Genomic DNA, 13,534 nt, shown 5'->3' with positions numbered 1-13,534 from the left:
AAAAGATCTGAAGTTAACAACCTACAATCACAATTAGAAGAACTTGACGAACAAAAGCAAATCAATTCCAAAGTTATCAGAAGACAAGAAATAACCAAAATCAAACCCGAACTGAAGGAAAATGAGGTGTGAAAAAAATACAAAAATCAATGAATCCAGAAATTGGTTTTTGAAAAAAAGAAATATGATCGACTACTAGCTAGATAAATAAGGAAAAAAGAGAGATAATCCAAATAAACACAATCAGAAACGGTAAAGGGGAAAGTATCACCCCAAAGAAATACAAGAAACTCTTAGAAATAGCTATGAACACCTCTATGCACACAAGGTAGAAAGTCTTGCAGAAATGGTTAAATTCCTGGATACGCACAACCTCCCAAGACCGAATCAGGAAGAAGTTGAATCCTTGAACAGATCAATAATAAGCTCCAAAATGGAATCAGTAATAAGAAACCTACCAACCAGAAAAAGCCCAGGAGTAGACGAATTCAGAGCTGAATTTTACCTGGTGTATAAAGAAGAGCTGGTACCATCTCTACTGAAACTATTCCAAAAAAACTGAGGAGGGAAGACTCCTTTCTAACGCATTCTATGAGGCCAGCATCATCCTGATACCAAAACCTGGCAGAGACACACATGCAAAAAGAAAACTTCAGGCTAATATCCTTGATGAACATAGATGCAAAAATCCTCAACAAAATGCTAGCAAATGAAAACCAGCAGCACATCAAAAAGCTAATCCACTATGATCAAGTAGGCTTTATCCCTGGGATGCAAGATTGGTTCAACATATACAAATCAATAAATGAAAATTATTATTCATCACATAAACAGAATGAAAAACAAAAATCATATGATTATCTCAATAGATGCAGAAAAGGCTTTTGATGAAACCCAACATCTCTTCATGTTAACAATCCTCAACAAACTAGGCATTGTAGGAATATACCTCAAAATAATAAAAGCCACTGTGACAAACCCACAGCCAACATCATACTGAATGGGCAAAAGCTGGAAGCATTCCTCTTGAAAACTGGCACAAGACAATGATGCTGTCTGTCATCCCTGCTATTCAACATAGTACTGACAGTCCTGGCCAGAGCAAGCGGGGAAAAGAAAGAAATAAAAGGCATTCAAATAAGAAGAAAGAAAGTCAAACTATCCCTATTTGCAGATAATTTGATTCTATTTCTAGAAAACCCCATAGTTTCTGTGCAAAAGCTCCTTGCTCTGATACACAACTTCAACAAAGATTCAGGATACAAACATTAATGTACCAAAATCAGTAGCATTCTAATATATCAATAACATCCAAGCTGGGAGCCAAATCAGTAACAGAATATCATTCACAATATGTATATGTTATATATATTTTGTTTTATTTGAATTTCAGGATACATGTGCAGGATGTGCAGGTTTGTTACATAGGTAAACGTGTGCCATGATGATTTGCTGCACCTATCAACCTATCACCTACGTATTAAGCCCAGCATGCATTAGCTATTTATCCTGAGGCTCTTCCTCCCTTTGCTCCCCACTGACAGCCCCAGTGTGTGTTGTTTCCCTCCCTGTGTCCATATGCTTTCATTGTTCAGCTCCCACTTACAAGTGAGAACATGTGGTATTTGGTTTTCTGTTCCTGTGTTAGTTTGCTGAGGATAATGGCTTCCAGCTCCATCCATGTCCCTGCAAAGGACATGATCTCATTTCCTTTTTATGGCTTCATAGTATTCCATGGTATATATGTACAACTTTTTAAAATCTAGTCTATCATTGATGGGCATTTAGGTTGATTCCATGTCTTTTCTTATGTTATATTTTTAAGGAATGAAACATTATTGGATAATGATTTAGATGGTTTAAGTGTTTGGGTTTCAGGTGACTGATTTCAACTTGAGCGTATTTATATAATAACATGTGATATGGTTTGGCTTCGTCCCCACCAAAATCTCATCTTGAATGGTAATCCCCATGTGTGGAGGGAGGGAGGTGATTGTATCATGGGGACTGTTTCCCCCATGTTGTTCTCATGATAGTGAGTTCCCACAAGATCTGATGGTTTTATAAGGGGTTCTTTGCTCACACTCTCTCCTGCCACTTTGTGAAGAAGGTGCCTGCTTCCCTTTTGCCTTCTGCCATGGTTGTTAAGTTTCCTGAGTCTTCCCCAGCCATGCAGAACTGTGAGTTAATTAAACCTCTTTCCTTCATAAATTACCCAGTCTTGGGTATTTCTTTATAGCAGTGTGACCATATATGGATTGCATAGCCGTTGTTGAGCTTATCGTCTTGCTGTAGTTTCTTCTGCTGATCATGTATCAATAGGTCTTAATTGTAACCAGAAGCAACCATTAGCCAAATCAGCATACATGTAAACACCACACTCTAGGCTGTAGGTGGTGGGATCATTACAAGAGTAAAATATAGAAAATACTACTAATCAAAACCTAAAATGTTTATGACCATTTCCACGTAACTCTTTACGGTTGTTACCCAAAAAATTGTCTTTGAAAGTCCCATTTAGGAAGTGTCTTAAAGGTTTTTGATGGAAGCTTTATTTGAAAATCATGGAAATTGCGGGGAGGAGAGAGAACCCAGAAAGTAATTTCAATTTTATACATAAATTCATGTATTGCCATGTATTTTCACTCAAGTATGTGTTAATTTGATAAGGGTAATAGTTGGGACACTTAAGATGTGAACTCATGTAAAGAGAGGAAAATTACAGGACTAAGATATCTGCCCAGTAGAGTATCTTTATTTACCCACTAAAATCTATGCTTTTTTTTTTTTTTAGATGGAGTTTCTCTCTTTGTTTCCCATGCCGGAGTGAAGTGGTGCAATCTCAGCTCACTGCAACCTCCACCTCCTGGGTTCAAGCAATTCTCCTGTCTCAGCCTCCCGAGTAGCTGGGATTACAGGTGCCCACCACCATGCCAGGCTAATTTTTGTATTTTTAGTAGAGACGAGGTTTCACCATGTTGTCCAGGCTGGTCCTGACCTCAGGTGATCCTCCCGCCTCGGCCTCCCAAAGTGCTGGGATTACTGGCATGGGCCACCGTGCACGGCCCTGTTTAATTTTCTTTATGTTTGGTTCTATGAATCTTTTTCTTGGCAGTGGGCTTGTTTGGTCCCTACTCATGTCAATTAAAAAAAATCTCTGGCTTTAATTTCATTAAGTAGTCAAATTCACCACCATAGTTCCATCTATTTCTCTCTGCACTTGCTATTGCTCATCCTTATGAAAATCTCATCACCGCTGCCTTCCACTCAGCTCACTAGTATCTTTAGGATAACCTACTGCCTATCATTCTTGAGAAGTGTCAAGTTGGCCTTAAAAGTCTGGCATGTTTTGGAAGGCTGAGGAGGGAGAATTTCTTGAGGCCAGAAGTTCAAGTCCAGCCTGAGTAACAAAGTGAGACCCTCTCTCTAACACACACACACACACACACACACAAAATTAAAGAAAATTTTTGAAAACCTCTCTAGGCATGGTGGTATGTGCCTGCAGTCCCAGCTACTCAGGAGGATGAGGCAGGAGAATTACTTAATCCCCCCAGGTTCAAGGTGTCAGTGAGCCGTGATTGTTCCACCACAAGCAAACCTAGGTGACAGGGAAAAAACTCTGTCTAAAAAATAAGTAAATGAAAATAAATAAATAAAATTTAAAAATAACCAGGCATATCAGGCAGTATTGACACCTGGGGTTTAAAACCAGTCAACGAGGGTCTAAGAAACTTGCTTCTTTTGGCCCTCTACTTCTTATTCTGAAATTCTTCCTGGAGTGCCAATATGATAAACATGACAGTCTTTCCTGAGATATGTGCATAAAGTACACTCTTCTTCATAGACTCTCCCCACTCTTCCCCTTCCTCCCACCAAGTACAGACACACAAGCAATCACATTTTAACAAGAAATATACCAATGTGAATTTTAAAAGTAGAGGATATGCAAAATTTTTACAGTTTTAGTATCATGTAGTTTAAAATCCAAGGAAAGTCTATGCATTCAAAAAATATTTGCAAAGTAATATTTGAAAAAGGCAAGACAAGTCAGCACAGGAATCTTTTAGATTTAGAGTTACATTTTACTTTGCAAATGGCAAAGACTCACCTAGTGGTAGTTGTGCTCCTAAAGAGTAATGTTGACTTTGACTAAGTCATTTACTTTCTTCCATAAACTTATCTGGCTTTGTTACCTCCTGTATACTCCACGGCATGTTCATATGTCCCATCACACCTTCATTACTACAGCATTGATAATGGAAATTAAGTATGCATCTTAGCACTTTAAACTCTTTGGACCAAAATGCACTAAAAAAAATTTGTCATTAAAAAAATCTTGCAAATACCCTCAAGGTCTCAAGAGTAGTAATGAAAATCAAAGATGATGTTTGAATCTTTATACTCAAATGCAATAAAATGAATCAAGAAATACCAAGTTGCATCCTTTGCAGTTCTCTCCATCTTCTGTTTTCAGATCTCAAGACAAAATCCTTTGTTTAGCTTGTGTGCATATTAGACAGTTTTTCAGATATTGTTCACTTTTGGCACATACAACTAATTAAGAACTAACCCCGTTAACAGGCTAATATGAAGGTGATGTTTTTCTAATACATTGTTTTATTTTGAACATGAATAGGGATATTTTTAGCGGTTTGATTATATACTAAATAAAATATTTTGTGCCTTTTAAAGGATCCCTGATAATGCATCTATACTCTTTCCCAGAAGCCCACAATATAATTCTGATTTTATTTTTCAAAATAATCTTTTTCTCCCTTTATTGGAAAATGTCACTTCATCAATCCTTTAGCAATAAACTCCTGCTGTGGCTTGACCTCCCTCTGTAACTTTTGTGACTTTACAATTCATCCTTTAAGTGGAGCTGTCATTTTGGTATGATCCTTGGTTTAATCCTGTTAAGCTCCTGCAAGCATCCCATTTTATATATGTTGAACACTTCGTTGAAATGTAAGACACTTTTACAATCCATTTTTCATTTCCAAAGCTGCTGCTGTAGAGTAAATTCACCATTCACTCTTTCTGAAACTGTGCATTTTCCAAAGAGATTGACATTCCTGAAATTGTATCATCATTTTCCTCATTCATTTTACCTGTCATTTCTTTATCTGTTCTCATTCTATATGGTCCTCAGTGTGTCCTGTAACCTACCTACATTTCTTAGAGACTAATAAAATTCACCCAGCTTCTAATGGGTGCAAAAGAGATCCCCCTTTATGTTGAAGACAAATAGAACATCATATCTGTAATTCATAGGCCTGATTTTCATTCTAGTCCTATCATTTAACAGCTATAGGACTTGAGCAAATCACCTCAATTCCCTTTATTAGTTATTAGTATAATCTACTTCAAATAATCATGAATGATTCAATGAACCTGATATGAAAAATACACAAAAGAATAGCTACCATTTGTTTTACTACTAAGTTTATTTGATAAAGGATTAGAGAACTAAAATGTATTGAGCACCTAACATGTACCAAGGACTGCACTTGGAATTTTACAATTATTCACAAATGTTGTCATTAAAGTTGCTTCAAAAAAGGAATGCGAATTTGTCTTTGCTCATGTGTTATGTAGATCCATGCTGTTATAACTATGGTATAGTGCATTCAGTCTTTCAATCTCTATAAATTTTAGTCTCATCTGAAAATGAAGATAATATTACTTAATTTTAGGATTACTTTGAAGAGTAATGAAATTATATAAAGACCTTAGTAAAATATCTTGCAGATGTATGCTTTAAAGAAGTTTGTTATCTGTATTTATTGTAGTCACAGTGGCCATGGTGGTACAGGTAATAGGCAGAAATTTTTCAGCTTATGAACAATTTGTGTACTCCAAATGTTTCTCAGATTTTTAATATTGTATGCATATTGATGTGTATTTCATTTTAATATTCGTTGTAAGGTGGTGTAATTAGATGCTCAAGATTACAAAACCCCTTTAATCTGTAGTACAGCTGGACTGTTTTATTAATAGGACTATATATTTCTCTCATTCTAATGTGTCATCCCTGTACATTCATGGACCCATTTAAGATTTCAAATGTTTTCAGCCGGGCATGGTGGCTCACGCCTGTAATCCTAGCACTTTGGGAGGCCAAGGCGGGTGGATCATCTGATGTCAGGAGCTTGCGACCACCCTGGCCAACATGATGAAACTCTGTCTCTACTAAAAATACAAAAATTAGCTGGGCATGGGGAGCCTGTAATCCTAGCTTCTTGGGAGGCTAAGGCAGGAGAATCGCTTGTACCCAAGAGGAGGAGGTTGCAGTGAGCTGAGATTGTGCCACTGCACTCCAGCCTGGGCAACAGGCCAACTCTATCTCAAAAAAAAAAAAAAAAAAAAAAAAGATTTCAAATATTTTCAAGGAAACCATACTGAACTGATTTTGACAGAGAGTCTTAAAGAATAAAAATATTCTGTAATGGTATACCCAAACTAAGGATAACATAAAGCCATAATATTAAGCTATAGACCTTATAAATATTGAGTGTTTTTATTGTAATTTGTTGCCATGAGGAAGCAAATGTCCAATTCAACTGGAGATGGCACAGTCCTAGAAACAAGGACCCCACATCAATCCCTGAATTGGTCATCTCTGACTGAAACTGGAAATCAAAGGGAGATGTCTGTCTTGTTTACTTATTTTCAAATATCACTGAAAATATAGTTTTCTTACTTGTCAACTGCAACTACAGTGTGTGAGTACTTTAAATTTTTTTTTATCTTCTGTTTGATTGTTTTTGTGCTCTCATTCTGGTCTTTATTTTAGGGTATTTATTTTTCAATTAAGATTACCTTCAAGACATGATTGGCTGGGCGCGGTCGCTCACGCTTGTAATCCCGGCACTTTGGGAGGCCGAGGCGGGCGGATCACGAGATCAGGAGATCGAGACCACGGTGAAACCCCGTCTCTACTAAAAATACAAATTAGCTGGGCGTGGTGGCGGGCGCCTGTAGTCCCAGCTACTCAGAGAGGCTGAGGCAGGAGAATGGCGTGAACCCGGGAGGCGGAGCTTGCAGTGAGCCGAGATTGCGCCACTGCACTCCAGCCTGGGCGACAGAGCGAGACTCTGTCTCAAAAAAAAAAAAAAAAAAAACATGATTGATTTGTTTTTCTTGAACCTTCTTAAATATCTTAATTACTAATAACCTCTATAATTTTACATGAATTACCTAGGAGGAAGCTGACTTAAAATTTATATTTTTGTTTAACTGGGAATTCCAACTGTTGTTCTAGGATATCTTGGTATTTTGCATCTATAAATGTGGTCACAGAAAAGAGAGATTTTATTATTTAACTCATTGTTTCTCAAAGTGTTCTGCCCATACACTTATAACATGTGAGATGATTTTAGGTAGCGCATGAACTTTCCTTAAAATATGTATCATCAAATCCAAATAGCACCTCAATCCCATTATGCTTTTTTTTTTTTTTTTTTTTTTTGAGACGGAGTCTCGCTTTGTTGCCCACGCTGGAGTGCAGTGGCACAATCTCGGCTCACTGCAAGCTCCACCTCCTGTGTTCACGCCATTCTCCTGCCTCAGCCTCTCCGAGTAGCTGGGACTACAGGTGCCCGCCACCACGCCCGGCTAATTTTTTTGTATTTTTAGTAGAGACGGGGTTTCACTGTGGTCTGGATCTCCTGACCTCATGATCCGCCCGCCTCGGCCTCCCAAAGTGCTGGGATTACAAGCGTGAGCCACCGCGCCCAGCCCTCAATCCCATTATGTCACAAATATTTTACTTAGATAATTGCAAAAAACTATTAAAGTGGATTTAGAGAAAATATTAACTATATATGTTTACATATATAAATATATACATAATTTTCCAATATAGTATGGGCTTTAGAAAATTTGCTAAAGAAATAAAATTTTGTAAACTATTGGAAAACTCAAAGATTGTCGGCGAAAGTTGGCTTCAAACTTACAGTTGAAGATGTGCTGGGCACGTTTGTCATGCACCTCTCTGGGAAAATATGTGTGATTGAAAGTCCAGTTATGCCTAAGGCTAGAAGTAAAAATATACAATCATTAGAATTTGTATTAGTAGATATCAACATGAGAGAAAAATAAAGAGTAATGTTATTAAGAGGATATTAATATGTAGCAAGCACACAAACAAATTATAACAACAATAAGTTTCATGGCTAATAAACTCAAGCAAGTTTCTTTGATACAGATTTTCTTAGCACCATTATGCTAATCGCAGTGCAAATCACCAAGAAGCAGATCAAATATAAGCTACTTCCTAAGTATGTTTGATCATGAGGCCCTTCCCTTCAAAAATTCCTATTAATATTTCAGAGAAGCGAGAGTGTGAGGCAATACTTGGTGACTGTTAAAGGAATAATGTTTGAGAAAAACACATGTAATTCAGTTTCTTGAACTTCTTAATGGCAGAAAATAATTTTTAAAGGTCTCTACATTTTGTATGCATGAACATAGCAACTGTCAAAAAATATGGTATGAATGAACTAGTCCAATAATTCATCAGATTCAAGATATTAGAAAGGATAGGATAAGAAATCATTCTAATTGTGAATTAAATTGAGTTGCTCAAAAGAGAGACTTTTGATCTTATTTGTAATCTTCACTTTTATTAATTTTTTCTATATTTGCTCTGAATTCAGAAACAAGTGTCTCCATATAGATGACCCACGAGGTCCTGAAAGTCAAGTCGATTCTCACTTCTTGCACTCTCTTTTTCTACTCTTAGTACATTTAGATACTATATTGTGTGTTTGCCAAAGTTCTCAATGTATTATAGATGCAGGACAGGTGAGGCCCAAAATTGAAGCTCAGCCTGGGAGGGTTATCGGTTTAACCCAAAAAAGAATTAAAGGGTAAGCCAGTGGTGTTGGACAGAAATCTTTTATTGAATGGTACTGCTCCTTGGGGAGCTGGGCTAACTCATAGGCAGTGTGCCCAGAGTAGGCAACGTTGGTGACTGTATTTATATATACTTATACCCACTTTCAATTTTATGCAAATTAATGGGAAGGTTAATGCAAATTGAGGGGTGGGTTTCTAGAACTTCTTTAAAAAGGGGTGGTAACCTCTGAGTCATTGCAATGTAAAGAGCTGGTAATTTCCAGGTGGTTGCCAAGGCATTTGTAAACTGTCATGGCACTGGTGGGAGTGTCTTATGCCTATGAGCAATGAGGGCAGCTGGGATCCCTTTTGTCACTATCTGCTGGTTTCAGCTGATTTCTTCACTTTATCCTGTCTGAACCAGATCCTGTTTTGGTCAGAAGGTTGTGACCAGAAAATAGGCCCTGCAGTCTCCTGTCTCCTTATTATATAATAGAATGAATGACTGAATAGCCAACTTTAAAGCACCCTGTATGGTTCAGCTTAGACTTTTCTTTGTTCTGAAAAATCATCCCCTGATATTGACTTAAGGGGTACCCTTTATATGTATGTAATTCCATAGCATTCTCCACTTGTCCATTTATAAAAGTAATGAAAAATTATAGCAATTATCAATGTAAGTGTCTCTTTCCATTGAAATTCTTTAAGAGTATACTTGTGCTGAATTTATCACAGGCACATTATCTGGCTCGTAGGAGGCGTCCAGTAAATATCTGATGAATGAAGAATAATGAAAACTTTATTATTAAAAGAAAACCCATTTGACTCAAAGGCCATTGCCTGTCAAACACAGTCACCATAGTACTGGGTATGTAAATAAGACAAATAAAATGTAATAGTCTAGAAATGTGATTTGGACCACTTATGCAAACCACAGTATTATGGAAGTTACAAGCAGTATAAAGTAATTATTGGTGCCTATTAAAAACAGGAACTTAATGGTATTGAGGCAAACATTTGCTGTTCACTAGCTGTGTATGACCTTTCTCTACATATTTCTTTTGTATCACATTTTTTGACTTCTCTTTACATGCATTATACAAGCATTACATTTATTTCTCATTAGAGCTAGAGAGATGGGTGGTAGGGGAGGGGTAGGGGCTCATAAAAAAATAGCCTGAGAGAGCACAGGAGACTTTAGAGAATTCAACAATGTCAAAAGAACAAGTGACACAGCAGCATCATAGTAAACAGAACATCATGTACATGGGATGCCCACCAAGAGCATGACACAATCTTCTGGATGAAGCCATCTTCAGCATCTGGATGGATGCTGGAGGCAGCAATATGGAAGGATTTCACATGTGTCTACAAGGGCCCATGTTTACAGGAGAAACAATGTCAGGAAAGCATGAAATGGGGAAAGCTGAGTGAAAATGAACCCGCCTGATACCCAAAGAAGACCAGGTTCTGGGTAGGAGCAATTGGTGAGGTACATCATATAGCACATTTTTTTTTCAAATTCCTCAGCAATTTGATGTATGCTAGATATTCTAGTTAGTGAGATGATCTTGCAGTGTTTTCTTCCTCTCCTAGTGACTTCTGATTTTAGTTGTCCAGTTACTTTTTGGTTATGACTCATTCATTTAAACCACCGTGTATTCTGATTATACCTATATTATGAAGTGATCTGCCTTTATATCTTTTCAGTAAACACAATGTAAGAACATAAATTCAGGGTGAAAATGTCCACAAACATTAAGTAGCATTATCTATACTTGGCTAATCTAATTTCAAAGTATTCAATGCTTTCATGTACCCTGACATTTTACTGCATTCCTATCAGATATTTTCCTGTATAAGAAATGTGATATATGTTGTTGTATTTCTGTATACCTTCTTGGCAATCTGAAGGAAACGAGTTTTCATATAAGTCAACCAATTTGTGGGCCCATTTAGAAAATGAGCAAGGTATACTTGTGCTTGTAGTTATAATGTATATGAGAAAGAATATTCCAAGACATGTATATAGAAAAGGACTAGGAAAGGAAACTGGGGAGAAGGGAGATGGGAGACAGGAGTTAACCTGTAAATGTATCACATAATCAGGAAGATGAAACAGAAAACAAACTAAGAAAAAACAAGGGAGACTCTTAGCAGTCATATCATCCTCAATACAATTGAACACAGTTTACACTTCACTGAGAACCTCCAAGAAACTCATCTTCAATGGCTTAACACGTAAAAAACAAATAGTGATTTTTTAAGGCTTGAGGAATTTGACTAGTCTTTAGTTAGTTCTCTGGATTTCTCTAGTTAGTTAATATAATGATATAATAGATTTATTCCTAAACTTGTTCACTCTACCTGAACTTTATTTTCATAACAGCTTATGCTGCTGAAAATTGTTCTCAATGATGGAGAACTTGCAAATGTGAACTGAACTCCCAAGGTTGGGTGGAGAATTATGTTTTAATTCATCCGCCATTTTCCCTCCAATAGTATAGCATATGATCAAGTAAGATGTTAGATTTACTTAAGCTGAGAATGGCTCTTTTGTTTAGAATTAACTGATGGTAGATGTATGTCACTTCTGGTGTCAACGTGGTAAGATTTCTCTATTGATCAAGTAGCATTCCAGAGGGGAAAAGTGTTTCCAGAGGACAGACGCTGTGCTACACAAACTGTCACTTTCTTGCTATTCTGGAGCCAGGAGTAACTCAGCTGCTAATTAAACTGGGATGAATTAAGGTAAATTGAATCTTCCTGCACATCTGTTCCAGGTCTGCAAATAGGACCATGAGGCACAGCAGACACAGATCATTTGACAAGAGGCTTCTTCTACTTTCAAATCAGTCCCAAAGAATCTCAGCACCTCAGGTCATGGAATCCTGAGATAAGAAAGAATGTGAATGAGAGAAAACTAACAACTATCTTGTGCATATCTTGACACTAAAAGTATGCAAAACAATAATTCCGTATTCACAGAAAGCCTGGAAGGCTTTCAGAGTTGGGTCGTTTTAGAATATGGACTACATGGCCAGGCGCAGTGGCTCACGCCTATAATCCCAGCACTTTGTGAGGGTGAGGCGGGTGAATCACGAGGTCAGGAGTTCAAGACCAGCCTGGCCAAGATGGTGAAAATACAAAAATACAAAAATACTAGAATACTAAAAATACAAAACTAGCTGGGCACAGTGGCAGGTGCCTGTAATCCCAGCTACTCGGGAGGCTGAAGCAGGAGAAACACTTGAACCCCAGGGCGGAGGGTGCAGTGAACCGAGATCGTGCCACAGCACTTCAGCCTGGGTGACAGAGTGAGACTCTTGTCTCCAAAAAAAAAAGTGGACTACACACATTTATAAAACAAAATCATTAGATGAAGATTACATCAGTTATCCCGATGACTCCTTTAAACATAACTTGAAGGATAGTTTGATACTATTATTTCTGTGGCTACCTAAAATATTCATATAATTTAATCTCATTTCTTTAATTAATCCCCTATTGTTGGAAAATGCTGTGGTTTCCATTTTTCTTTTTACTGTTGTTACAGGTAAAGCTGTAATTATTTCTCATACATATATAAACACACACACACATATATATGTCTGCGTGTGTGTTACACATATATTCCACCTACACTTGTGGTTATTTACTTGAACTACACTTCTAGGACTAAAATTTTGGGGATCAAATTTTATTTCCAATTTTCCATTTGTGTATACATCACTAAATTACCAGGAGATATTTTACCTACTTTATCTATTTCCTGATATTTATAAATTCCTTTCCTTCCCTCCCTCCCTCCTTCCCTTCCTTCCTTTCCTTCTCTATTTGTCTCTTTATTACATAGACTTTCTTTCAATGGGTTCACAGTAATGAAAATCAAAATAAGAAAATGTAATACAATTACATTGACAATCTCTAATTACAAATAAATTAATCAAATCTTGCAGAAAAGTTTACATTGTACATTTTCAGACAAAAGAGTGCTAATTCTTTTTTTTTTTTTTTTGAGACGGAGTCTTGCTCTGTCGCCCAGGCTGGAGTGCAGTGGCGCAGTCTCGGCTCACTGCAAGCTCCGCCTCCCGGGTTCACGCCATTCTCCTGCCTCAGCCTCTCCGAGCAGCTGGGACTACAGGCGCCCGCCACCACGCCCGACTAATTTTTTTTTGTATTTTTAGTAGAGACGAGGTTTCTCCGTGGTCTCGATCTCCTGACCTCGTGATCCACCCACCTCAGCCTCCCAAAGTGCTGGGATTACAAGCGTGAGCCACCACGCCCGGCCGCTAATTCTTATATTCACATGAAAAATGATTCTGTATGTAGGTTTTTCATCAAAATGAAAGATCTGGATTATGATGTTAAGAAAATTAGATGCCTACGTAATAAGCAAAAAGAAATATGAGAAGTAAGAATAATCTCTAGGTTGACTGTATCTGTAGCAGTATAAATTGGTTCAATTATTTATTGATTCTAGTGATCAAGTGCAAATGGCTTTGCTAGGCTCTCAGATTAATACAAGAAGACATAAAGATAATCTTTGCATTAAAAAGGTTTGTTTACTTGTTAGCGTCTTCTCTGCACTGGAGGCATAGAGCATTAAAAAGCACCTTGTATTCAAGAAACGGGGTTAGTTCTGTGTGGTGGAAGCATGAAAAGCGCTAGGAGGAGTGAGAAAAGGTAT

At 37.4% G+C, this 13,534-nt stretch overlaps 1 long non-coding RNA gene across 1 annotated transcript; it reads right to left on the bottom strand.

Moving 5' to 3' along the window:
• Positions 1–5,431: 5,431 nt before the first annotated feature.
• LOC129493445 (uncharacterized) lies at positions 5,432–6,926 on the bottom strand. The gene is made up of 2 exons (XR_008661131.1): positions 6,826–6,926; positions 5,432–5,667 (listed from the first exon to the last, which is right to left on the bottom strand). It is a non-coding gene; the product is annotated as an uncharacterized lncRNA (long non-coding RNA).
• Between the last annotated feature and the right edge of the window lie 6,608 nt (positions 6,927–13,534).

The sequence above is a fragment of the Symphalangus syndactylus genome, chromosome 11, assembly GCF_028878055.3.
Source record: "Symphalangus syndactylus isolate Jambi chromosome 11, NHGRI_mSymSyn1-v2.1_pri, whole genome shotgun sequence".
Classification (NCBI taxonomy): Eukaryota; Metazoa; Chordata; class Mammalia; order Primates; family Hylobatidae; genus Symphalangus; species Symphalangus syndactylus.
The sequence above is the reverse complement of the archived record's forward strand: the minus strand, read 5'-3'. Positions and strand labels throughout refer to the sequence as shown.